General features: G+C 38.9%; 1 pseudogene; it reads left to right on the plus strand.

Annotated features, from left to right (window-relative positions):
* The first annotated feature begins 10,839 nt into the window (after nt 1–10,839).
* On the plus strand, nt 10,840–10,940 carry LOC121140570 (annotated as a pseudogene).
* The last annotated feature ends 1,316 nt before the right edge of the window (nt 10,941–12,256 follow it).

Genomic DNA, 12,256 nt, shown 5'->3' on the forward strand with positions numbered 1-12,256 from the left:
ACTTTCCCTCAAAGAGACCAACTGCTTCTCTTGACCATCCACCCCCCACCCCTACCCAGTACCCCCCACCCCTGCAACTGTAAGAGCACTGTAAACACTGTAAGATGTTTCCTGCTGTGACATTCTTTCCTTAGAGCTTCAAGGGTTTCTCTGCTACTTGAACAGAATCCTCATTCCTCACCATGATTTGACATTAACTGTTGTTAGATTTTATCTTTCAATCTCGCCAACCACAACGACATTCTAGATCATTCCTGTCATGTGCTTCTTACACATGTTCAAACTTCCATCTAGATTTTTCTAATTCTAGACTTACTCATGAATGGATGGCTGTGTTTCCTTATTCAGGCTTCCTTCAACCTCTTAATAGAGGTCTTCCCAACTTCCTAGCTATTTTCCTTCTCCCCGCTGGTCCATCAACTTCTTTATTGATAGCTTAACTCATCTTATTAGACTTTAAACAACACAAAGCCAGGAATCTAATTTCTCACTGTATCTATAGTGTCTTCAGGCACAAAGCAACCATTTAATAAATATTCACAGATGAATAAATAATTGAAACCCAGATCACTCATGACTGGATATCAGGGACCCACATTGCCTGTCTTCTTTGTTGTGCTAAATAGCCTCATTCCTAGATGTCTGCCTACTTGTTTTGAAGGATTCACCTTTATTCCTATAATATGTGCTCAGTGTTTTTGCAAACCCAGGTCTGCCTAACAACTTTATGCCTTGTGAACCCTTTGACAACCTTCTAAAAGGTCTCCATCTGAGTGTGGAGAACACACACCTCATTTTGTCTCCCACTATAGCTGGTATACCACTTTCCAAAGATTATCTCTCTTTGGCAAAAGAATCCCTTCTAAAGCTTTCTGCACAGACTCTGCAGTCATAGATTGCATTTCACTGTCCCTGGGTGCATCGGAACTTTGTAACTGGAACAAGAAAAGCAATTCAGTCTCAACAACCAGTGTCAATCTAATTTGAAATCCTATAATTATATGTTCTGGTGATTTAGCATACAGTTCAGTTACAGAATTTTTGTTTACTTTTTAGGAAAGTTAGATATGGTGAAAACGGTAGGCAGAATTTGGAAGAAACAAAGACAAATAAAATCTCAAGCCCCAAAGAAATAGTTTCTTAAGGTCCTGGCTAACATTTTTGGTTGTCCTAATAAAACAAAACAATGCAAAGAACAAAAATGGGTGGGTACTCCTTTATCTCCTAAGGTTGTGTCCATGCTGCCTATGTACAGCTTGTCTGCCATTTCCACTATTTAAAGAAATATGAAAACTGTAAATAATCAATGTTGCTTTCTACATCACCAAGACCCCAGAGAAAGGGCATAATGAATATTTATTGAACTACACCTTTGGGAAAATATAACCCCGAATTACAAAACATGAAATGTGAGCCAGAAGATTGTTCACTAATGTCTAGAGAAGAGCTGGCTAATATTAGTATAGGAATTACACAGAGCAGTCATGTAAAACCTATGACCGTTCTATAGGAGCAAATGATATTAATAATTTACAAATCTATAATCTATTAAAGAAGTGTATTATTCATACAGATAAATAAAATCAAAGGATATAATTAATCTTGTGCTTTTTGACATGTATAATTTATTTTTGTAATAAAACTACTATAGCAAAGAGTTTATAGTTCAGTTATTTCCTTTGGGACAGACACACACATGCCATTCAGAGCTTTCCTTGAGGTGGTTAACAGTGAGTGTCTCCTGTCTGCTTGAACCTGAGTAGAGGAGTACTCAGACACTGTCCACTGCCCTCAGCTATTAGCACCGGCTGTGCCAACCACCAAGTCTTGCCACTCATACCCTGACGGTAACCAGGCCCCTCTCATTGAGGTTTCCTATGTTCTTTGTTCTGCGTGAATCATGTTACAGATGTTGTGTCCTTTAATTTCTCCAACGATCTCACAGTGGAAAAGCCACGATTTTAATCCTCAATAAAGTTGATGATGGTGGTGGTAGGTCATTAAATATTTCTCCCATGCTCACTACTAGCAGGAATTTTTGTAACATTAATTTGTCAGGGTACAAATAGCCCTGCCCACTTGAGTCACATGGCGGTTTTCCTCTTCAGTTCCATACAAGAACCAGAGTCGCCTTGTAAATGCTTCTACTTCTTAATGTCTACTATGACCTCTAATTTTAGATCTAAAAAAGTCTAACTATTAAAATTAACTGGACAGATGTATACTCCAAGTGTTGCCTTTTCATCTTCGTTCAGGACTGATAGGTATCCTCAGGCGTCTCCTTCCAGGCTGGATGGGTCAGCCTAACCCTGACATGGTAAGTGCATTGGCAAACTCTAGGAGAGGTGCAAGTCATAAAAATGAGTTTTTCTCCAGCCAAATTGGTTATACCGCATCACAAAACACTAACAGAAGCCTTTTACAGGCCACTCAGTGAATCCTTTTCAATACATATTAAGTTCTTTTATTATTTCACGAGTAGCAAATGTAATACAGACATGAATCTTGTTGGAATAGTATGAAATCTCTAAAGTCAGCAGATGAAAAGTTGAGGTCTGAGCCGTGTTAATGGAGTAACTTTGCTCCATCTCCATTGAAAGCAAAATGTATGGTGGAGGAAACTAACACAGGTGTTGGGAATTACTGATTATAGTGAGGTAAGAAAGAGTTCACATCACTTACACTTAGACAAATCTCATCCCTAATACTTACAATAGCCATGCAAGGAGATAGATACTATTATGATGCCCAGTCTACAGATTAGGAAACGGAGGCCAAATTCATTGGTAAGAGTTATGTAATCAGAAACATCAAAGGCATGTTTTGTGTAAAGTGGTCAGACTTCTAGTTTTCTGTGTGCTTTTTGGTGTCCTCTCAGTGATGACAGCTATAACTCACCAAGTGACCACACAGAACCATGCACAGTCCTGAATTCAACAGGAAATAGTGTCTTACCTTAGCTGCCTTTACATCAACGATCTCTTCCAGAGATCTCGGCTCCTACTTCAGCACTCTATATTTACTCTAAGGCATGACTAATGTATGCCTAACTTGTGGAACCTTCCATCATTCCAGCCACCTTTTCCCAGCCAAATGACGTTCCTCTGAAGGATAATGTGTGAGCCCCTGCGTGTGGTTGGGAGAGAAGCATCAAGCAGGAACCTTAGACAGAAGTGAGAAGAATACCCATTCCCGGATCTACGGGGGCCTGGCAAAGCCAAAAGCCGAAAGCACGTCTACATTCCCCTGATCATTACTAAATACTTCTGGGTTCTGCATTAGTGGCTGTCAGGTGATGTTTATATCACTTACCTGCAGTGAGATAAACATTCCTTCATTATTTATTAGCACCGTCAATAGTGCGTGCATGGTTCTTCCTAGTTTCCAATCCAGTTCCATCACAGCACATTAAAAAAAATCATATCGCCAACATAACCCAAGATACTCCCCACCCCCACCTATTCTGGTGTGGGAGAAAAGCAGCCATATGGAAGTCTTCAGATAATAGATAACTCTCCACCTTTGGCTCACCTTGGCGGGTTTGTGAAATATTTATTACATTTCTTTCCAAAGACTTGAAAGTGTCTTTCTCCTGCACAGAGTATTGTTCTGTGACCCAAAGAGGACCCCACCCGTGCCTCCTTCAGCTGCACTTCCACCTCCTGCCCCTGGCCTGACCCCCTTCCTTTTCAACACTGACTTCAGGTTAACGTCTTCTGACAAATTCCTGTTGCCTTTCATTTATGCTGTTTCACTCCATATGGCTTCTTCCGTCTTTGATGTGGCCCAGAACATAGTGCAAATCACAGAATACAAGGGCCGTGATGTAATAACTCACCGAAGAATCTCTGCAGTGCTGTACCCAAGGCAGAGCTCAGCACAAGTTTGAAGAAACAAACGGCGCGTATCTGCCAACTGCATAACACTACTACAGTCACCACTGTTGCTGGGGGCGGGGGGTGAAGGGGGGGACGTGGCAGATGTTAGGACATGCAGCCAACAGGAATGCCAGCCGCCGCCGGCTAGTGGGTCTGAGCTGAGACTCAAATTTGGGATTCAGTGATAAATTGGTCCAAGGCATGTTTCAAAAACAAGCAGAAGGCAATTATAGTAGCAATAATGCTGTAACTGAAAGCGAACAGAAACAGAAAATGTTTTTAATGATTTTTTTTATCCATCCTCTCCCAAGTGTCAGGACAGTAAGGCAGCCTCAAAGGAATCCTGACTGAAGCTTAGTAGTTAAAAAGAGGAGCCTAGAGCAAATGGTGTTCAACTCCCTGTGTGTTCGATGTTGGTGACTGTTAGGGATGGAATGGATACCTTGGTTAACCATCAAAATTCCTCCCACTCTTTACCAATGTGATTTTGCATAAAGTGTAAAAGAAAAGAGAAAATGAAGTCTGGGAATGAGAGGAGGGTGGGAGAGAGAGAGAGAGAGAGAGAGAGAGAGAGAGAGAGAGAGAGAGAGAGAGAGAGAGAGAGAGAGAGAGAGAGAGAGAGAGAGAGAGAGAGAGAGAGAGACTAGGCTACAGGCTGTCCAGAAAGAATTTGTTCAGTTGGGTGAGCACCTGAGCACCTGAACCCTGACTATCCTCAAACAAGCATCTCAGCCTTTATAATGGAACTTGTTCATCAGTCAAGCACGGCTAATTAGGACCATCCACCCTCTCTGCCTAAAAAAAGGAATAGTTCATGTTAATTACCTTGGATGCTTGAACACCCAGTGTTCCACACACAAAAAGGTGAAAGGGTATTCTGAGATTGTTAGCAATTATCTGTGAAATTATTTAGGTTGTCAGGAGCAACAGAGCAGAACTGTCCTTGGGACACCTCTCAAACCATCACACTGTGCACATGACTCTTGTTTTCAAAGGTTTGTGCTACCTGGTGTTCTCTCTCTCTCTCTCTCTCTCTCTCTCTCTCTCTCTCTCTCTCTCTCTCTCTCTCTCTCTCTCTCTCTCTCTCTCTCTCCCTCTCTCTCTTTCTATCTCTCTCTCTCCCTCTCTCTCCCTCTCTCTCTCTCTCTCTCTCTCTCTCCCTCCCTCTCTCTGTTGTATTTTGTTCTCATTTATGACTGCCTCTATCCTTCTCAATGCATTGTATCCTAACTTCTAACCACTAAGAAATGAGTTCTGGTACATTTGATTACCATTCCCCTGCATTCTCCCTAGTCAACCCCAATGCTGATCTGGTGCTTCATATCTCTTCTTTCTCCTTCTTCCATACACTAAAGTCATATTTTCTGTTCTTGCCACAGTGGCAAACCACTAATGCCTGGATTCTCTGATTCTCTTCATTAATCTGATATATCAGATAAATACACATACATTTTTACATAGCTGCAGCGGGCAATCCTGGACAACTGAAAAGAACAATTGAGTGACTTTCAAATATTGACTTAAGTCATTTTATGTTTTAATGATTGTAGACAAGAAACTGACAAGAGGCTAAAAGCTAGCATTGTGAGCTGTTTATCTCCCTTGTTGCCCTCTATCAGTGGCTCTCAACCTTCCTAATGTTGCAAGCCTTTAATACAAATCCTCATGTTGTGGTGACCCCCAGACATAGAATTATTTCATTGCTACTTCATAACTATAATTTTGCTACAGGTATTATTTGTGATGTAAATACCTGATATGCAGGATATCTAATATGGGACCTCCCCAAAGGGGTCATAACCCACAAGTTGAGAACCATTGCCTAGGTAGCTAGTTTTACGTGAACATGATGCAAACTACAGTATTTGGGCAAAAGGAACCACAACTGAGAAATGTCCTTACCAGAAGGCTCCATGGGGAATCCTATGGTGTATTTTCCTCTTTAGTTACCAGGGCAGGAGTTCCCAGCTTGTTGTGGGTGGTGCTACCCCTGGACCTATGGTACTGACATGTAAGAAAACAATCTGTGCAGACCAGTCAGTAGCAGTCCTCTATGGTGTCTGCTTCAGTTCCTGATTCCAGGTTCCTGACCTGCCTTCCCACAGTGACAGACAATGACCTAGAGATATAAGGTGGAATAAACCCTTTCCTCTCCAAGTTGCTTTTGCTTATTGTGTTTTATCACAGCAACTGAAACCCAAACTGAGACAACCTCTGATAGCATTGCTTCATTTTCCTTCACTAGTTTTTAATGAGTAGTTTCACTATGAATTGAACATGACCCTTCTCCACCTTTTAGCATTCCCAAGGTCTGATTCCTTATTAAGATTAGGCTATGAATTTAAAAAAATGTCCTGCAAAGTTATTAACTTATTCATAGAAGTGGAACCAGTTATCTGAACACTGAGTCATAACATACAGTGTCAGGAATATACAGGACAAGTTGAGAAGGGGAGGAGAGAAGAACAATTTTTTCTTAAAAAAAACACAATTTAGTGTAGTGGCTAGCTCAGTCGGTAGAGCATGAGACTCTTAATCTCAGGGTCATGGGCTCAAGCTCCACATTAGGTGCCAACATGTAACACAAAAATTAAATGAGCCAGAGACAGATATCAGGGTTCAAACTTCAATCTGGAGATCATAAAAGTAGAGCAGCTGGCCACTAGCTCTTACTCTACCTCAGACTGAAAGGCAACCTTGGCTCCACCAAACTTCAGACCGCTGCCTTTCCTCAGCATGACTGGAGAATCTGGAGACTTCAATGTCTTCCTATCTTCAATGTGGCTTGAGAATGAATGCTAACTCTGAGACCTTCCTCCTGTCTTATGTACCTCCCTAATGCTGCAATTAAATGTGTGTGATCCCAGGTGCTGGTATCAAATGCATGAGCTCTGTAACTCTTCACTTGCATGTAAGCCATGATGGCTTTGAATAAACCCAGACCCATCTACCTCTTAATCCTGAGCACTGAGATTAAATGTGTATACCACCACTGCCTGATCTCTATATCTGGAGGCTGACTTTGCTTTCTGAATCCTCAGGCAAGCTTTAATAAATCATAAATAACATATCACTACAATTTAGAAAAAACTTGTAGAGAAACTTAAGATGTTATTAACTAAAGATGTTTAAAGATGTTTGGTGCTAGGTCAACTCTACCTAAGTATGTAGAAAGTGAGTTTAAGAAAAGCTGTATATGACTTAATCTTTTACTACAGAGAGCTCATCCTTTGAAAACAGAACCATTATATATCTGTTAGGTTTATTCTGCTATATGAATAAAAGTCAATTTACCTAAGAGTTTCTATCTCGTTGTGGCTTTGGAGGAAAGGAAATAAAGCACAGAAAGAAAATAGCATGTTTGCAGGTTATATCAATGGGAGAATACTTAGATAACTAAAATCTACCTGCACTTAAAGCAGCGTGTGTAAGTGGCACACAGACACAACACGATGCTGGTCAATACCCCAACTTCACGTTACTGGTTAAATCAACAAACTCACTCTAGAATTCAAATGGAACCAAGAAAGACAGAATGACTTAGCCAAGTTTTAAATAATATACTTAAAGTAAAGGAAAAATTTGGAGTGCTTTACCCTTCCTGACCTAAAAACTCATTGCAAGGCTACAGCAACAAGCCCAATTTGTATTAAAGAGAGAATTGATTAGAAGATCAGAAAGCATGTGTGAACAAATTATTATCAATACTGTGCAAGCAAAGTTCAGTAACAAATGAAAGATAATTTTTTCAACTATTTCTTCTGGAAACCTTAACAAAGACAGCAGCATATTTTGATCACATTAACTTCCCACTTCTGTAGTGATATATTATTCATGATGTTTTCAGAAAGAAAAGTACTTGCCATCAAGTCTGATGACCTGAGTTTGAAGCTACATGGTAGAAGGAAAGAACCAATTCCTGAAGGTTCACCTCTGTTCTATAAAACACAAACCATGGGAAACACACACAAAAATAATTGTTAAATATTTTTAAAGAATTTTCAGTTCCACGGTGATAGATTCAAAGAAGAAAGAAGCAGGTAACATTCAAAAGAATTCAAAATAATGATAAGAATTTTCAACAAACTCTGAGTGAATTCAAATAAACAACTGAATGTAATCAGAAAGTTAATGTAGGATATGAAAAACAGAATCCAATAAAGAAATTAGAATATTTTAAAAACAAAACTGAAATTTTGGAAATTAAAAACTTCAGTAAGTTAAAGAAAAATTGGTGGAAAGCTTCATCAATAGAAGAAATCAAGTAGAAGACAGAACATCAGAGGTTGGAGGTACATGTATAAATTAGAAAACTAATTTGGCAAAAGTAAAGTTAAAATAATAAGTAAGAAGATACTAGCAGAACTTTTGATATCCGAGGGACATTTTAAAAAGACAAAACTTATAAATCACGGGCATAGAATACAAAGAATAAATTCAATCTAAATTTATAGAAAATACATTCAGTAAAATGATGCAAACTATCCCACAAATCTAGGAAAAGAAGTGATCAAAAGTTTAGAAAGCTAAACTTCAAGAATAGAAAAGAACCATATATCATAATATAACTAAAATACTGTTGATACTAAGTACACAATACAAAGAAATAATATCTAAAGTCAAACTCATCAAAACCACAGTTCATTTCCTGAATGCACTCTAACAGAAATTCTAAAAGCCAGGACACTGATGAGCTTTGAGTGACATGTCCCATGTAGGCTCTGGGATTTGAACACTTGGTCCCCAGTTGGTGGCCAAATTTGGAGAGGTTTGGATATACAGCCTGGCTGGAAAGAGAGAATCATTCCAGGTGAGTTGTGAGTATATTAAAGCCTATTCCACTTCCTGTTTGCGTTCCTTGCTCCCTGATTGTGTTTGAAGATGTGAGCACTTAGTTTCCAGCTACAGCTGCCATGCCTGATGCTTATTGGCATGCCTCACCTTCATGATAGACTCTTTTCCCTCTGTAATTGCTAGCCCAAGTAAACTAATTCTTCTATAAATTCCCTGGACCACAGTGTTTTGTTGTAGCAACAAAATAATAACTAATGTAGAAGATGGTGAGCTATTGCTGTGAGGAACTTGGCAAGTTGGTGTGAGGAGGAATTTGGAAGACTTTGGAACTTTGGTAGTAGACGAACAGTGCAATGCTGTAAGTAGAGCTTAAATGGCCATTCTAGTAGGAGGCTGGAAGACAGGAGTAATGTGGACTGTGGAAGCTGGTTTCCATAAGTTTCATTAAGAATAAGAAGAACAACCGGGTTAGAGGACATTCTTGTACTATTTTTGCCAAAGAATCTAGATGCCTTCAACCATTTACCTAAGAATTTACTTCTGCCTACATTAAAATGTAAGGGATTAATTTCTTTGATGTAAAAGATTTCTGAGACAGAATGTTGAATCTGTGGCACGGTTGTCACTGATAACACTTATGCATGTCCACAAAGAAAAGGAGCAAATGGGGCAGGCAGAAATGTGGGATGTGCCGTTTGGAGAGTTTCCTGTCTGTTACCGTGATAAAACACTTTGACCAGAAGCAACCTGGGGTGAGAAAAGATTTATTTGACTTCTTACAAGTCAGAGTCCATCACTGATAGAAGTCAGGACAAAAACTCAAGCAGGAACTGCAAGCAAAAACCATGGAGAAATGTTTCTCATTGGCTCTTCCTATTGTTTTCTCAAACTGATGCTCATCTACTTCATTATACAGCTCAGTATCAGCTTTCCAGGGAACAGTCCCATCTACAGTGCCTCTGGGTTGTCCGATATCAGCTGGCAATCAGAATATCTCACAGACATGCTCATAGACCAACATGATAAAGACAATTGTTTAGTTGAGAAGCATTTTCCCTCCCAGGTTGTTCTGAGCTGTATCAAGGTGAAAGTTAATGGCAACTTGGAATATATACATACTGAAAGGAAAATTCAGATAGTATGCACATACTGAAAGGAAAATTCAGACTGGGAAATGAAGAACAATTGTAGAAAGGGAGGCATTTAAATAGCTGGAAGTAGTAGGGAGCAGATGCAGTAAAAGCACACGATATAGTTGAATGGAAATATTTTATTGAAACTCATCGTCTTGTTTAATGAATGCATACAAATAAAATACTGTATGATTTCACAATTTAAATGTTTACATTTATTGTATGTTAATTTAGATAACATTTAAAAAACAAAAGAAGGAAAAATGGTGTGACAAATTTTTATTATGGACAGATTCGCAGTTGAGAGTGCAGGAAGCTCCATCAAATACAATTGTATTTCTGCTGGATGGGGGGCAGCCTCCAGCAGCACAGGCCTCAAAAGGAATCCACAGGGTTGGCAAGTACTAAGACTTTTCTACCTGAGGGGGCTAGGGAAAAAGACACTCACACAGTCTCTTGAAGGTTTCCTTCTTTATCCTCTATTCTTCTCCTACTATATCCTTTCTTCTACAGGTTATATATCCCAACCAAATCTTATAGGCAATATACAAATTGCAATGTGGTTACAATCTGTTTTTCAGGTGAATGATTATAATAAATACAAGTAAAAACATGTTTTTCATTTCCCTTACATGATTAAAATGGAAGTCATCCCCAACAACCCACATACGTTTATATCTAAGTAACTTGTTACAGATTAACAGAACATAAGCTTAGAAAGTATTCCTTCTCAGCCAAATCTTTTGTTGTCAGGCTGCATACTATGGTTACAAAGAAAGAATCAATCACTTTATTATTTAGCTTGAAAGTTTCCTCATAAGGAATCTTTTTTAAAAAAATAAGCAGAATTTTTATTAATTCTTTGTTGTGGGATTCCCGTCTGGGTCCCATCGCCTCTTTCAACCCGAAATAACACACAGGATGCTATATTAATTATGAAGCTGTTGGCCGTTTGCTATGGCTTTTAAGGAATCTTAAGGGAATCACAAATCTAAACTTTTACATAAAAAACAGCCAGTTGTACTTTAGATCTTGTGCTCACTTTGGCATCCCATATACTAAAACCGGAATGATGCAGAGAAGATTAGCATGGCCTTGCACAAGGATGACACGCAAATTCGTACTTTAGATCTTTAGGGTACATACCCACTCATCAATAGTTTTTTTTTAATATCAGGAAGTTGAGGACAGAAATGGATACAAGAAATTAATCATCACCCTTGGTTATCAACCAATCCTAGCAAAGAAAGTACATCAGCTAGTAACAATTGGGCTGCTTTGTATTTTTTTTTTACATCAGCTATGTGTCCTTAAAAACTTTAGATTTTTGAGGGGTGGGGGTTCATCTCAAAGCTATCATCAAAATAGCTGATCTAACCTGAAGTTCTTTTAAGGCTTTGTTTCAGCTAATGATATACACCGAAACCTGCGACTCCATCTTTTAGCAGCTCCTTAGATAAAACTCGTAGGACCTAGCTGTGTCACATTTCCCTGTATTTATTTTTATTCATCAAAACTAACATCATTATTATTATCAGCTACAAAGTCAGCTTATGGAGGAATCACCTTCATAACAATCCACAGGTAAAAATGCTCAGTAGAATAGGATGCTTCCATGAGAAAAGCATATTACATTATAGGCAGTGGGAATCTCCAATTCACACCAGGTCAGATACCAGAGAAAGATAGCAGCAGCTAACACGTAAAGGCACAGCACAAGAAACAGGCATTCTGCTGCCTGTGGTTTCAAGGCCTTACCTCCTACTGCTCTTCTGACATGCCCACTGGCACAATTACATCCTCTACTAAAGATCTGGGAGGTAGAAATGAGAAAATACATTTAAAACATTTATTGACATTGAGTAGCTAGGACTTGAAATTTATTTGAAGGGTTGATTTTATTAAAAGATAGTAAAGAATGATTCCATGTTTCTGCTCTGGATTACTAATTGGCTGCTACCACAGTAAGGGGTGGAATCATCTCCTCAGCAGGATAACACACAGTATGAATTTTACTTTCAATATATTTATTCAAAGTAGAAACAGATGAAATGCAAATGCATAGTTATGTAATAGGTCTGGAATTTAAAAGGTGAAACAGAAATTCAAATTCTCAGGAAGCAGAAAATGAGTGACATAGATATTAATTGGTTAGATCTCTAAAATGTTAAACTAAGATCTAAACGCTAAGACTTATACTCCAAGAAAATAGAGCAAGAGTCATTAGAACATATGTAGAAGTTTATTATGAAAGTCCAGCTCCCCAAAAGATCTTGAGAATTGTGATCCACAAGAGTCAGAGAATGCCCCATTGTCCAAAACATCAGAGTCAACAAGATCTCACGTGAGATGACAATCATTTTGTTCTGGCAATGGTTAGGAGAACTCCATGATGGACCCTCTCCAGATTTGACATTAATTATGGCAGCTAAACTCACATTGTTAAGGAGA

The sequence above is a fragment of the Mesocricetus auratus genome, unplaced genomic scaffold, assembly GCF_017639785.1.
Source record: "Mesocricetus auratus isolate SY011 unplaced genomic scaffold, BCM_Maur_2.0 Super-Scaffold_100004, whole genome shotgun sequence".
Lineage (NCBI taxonomy): Eukaryota > Metazoa > Chordata > Mammalia > Rodentia > Cricetidae > Mesocricetus > Mesocricetus auratus.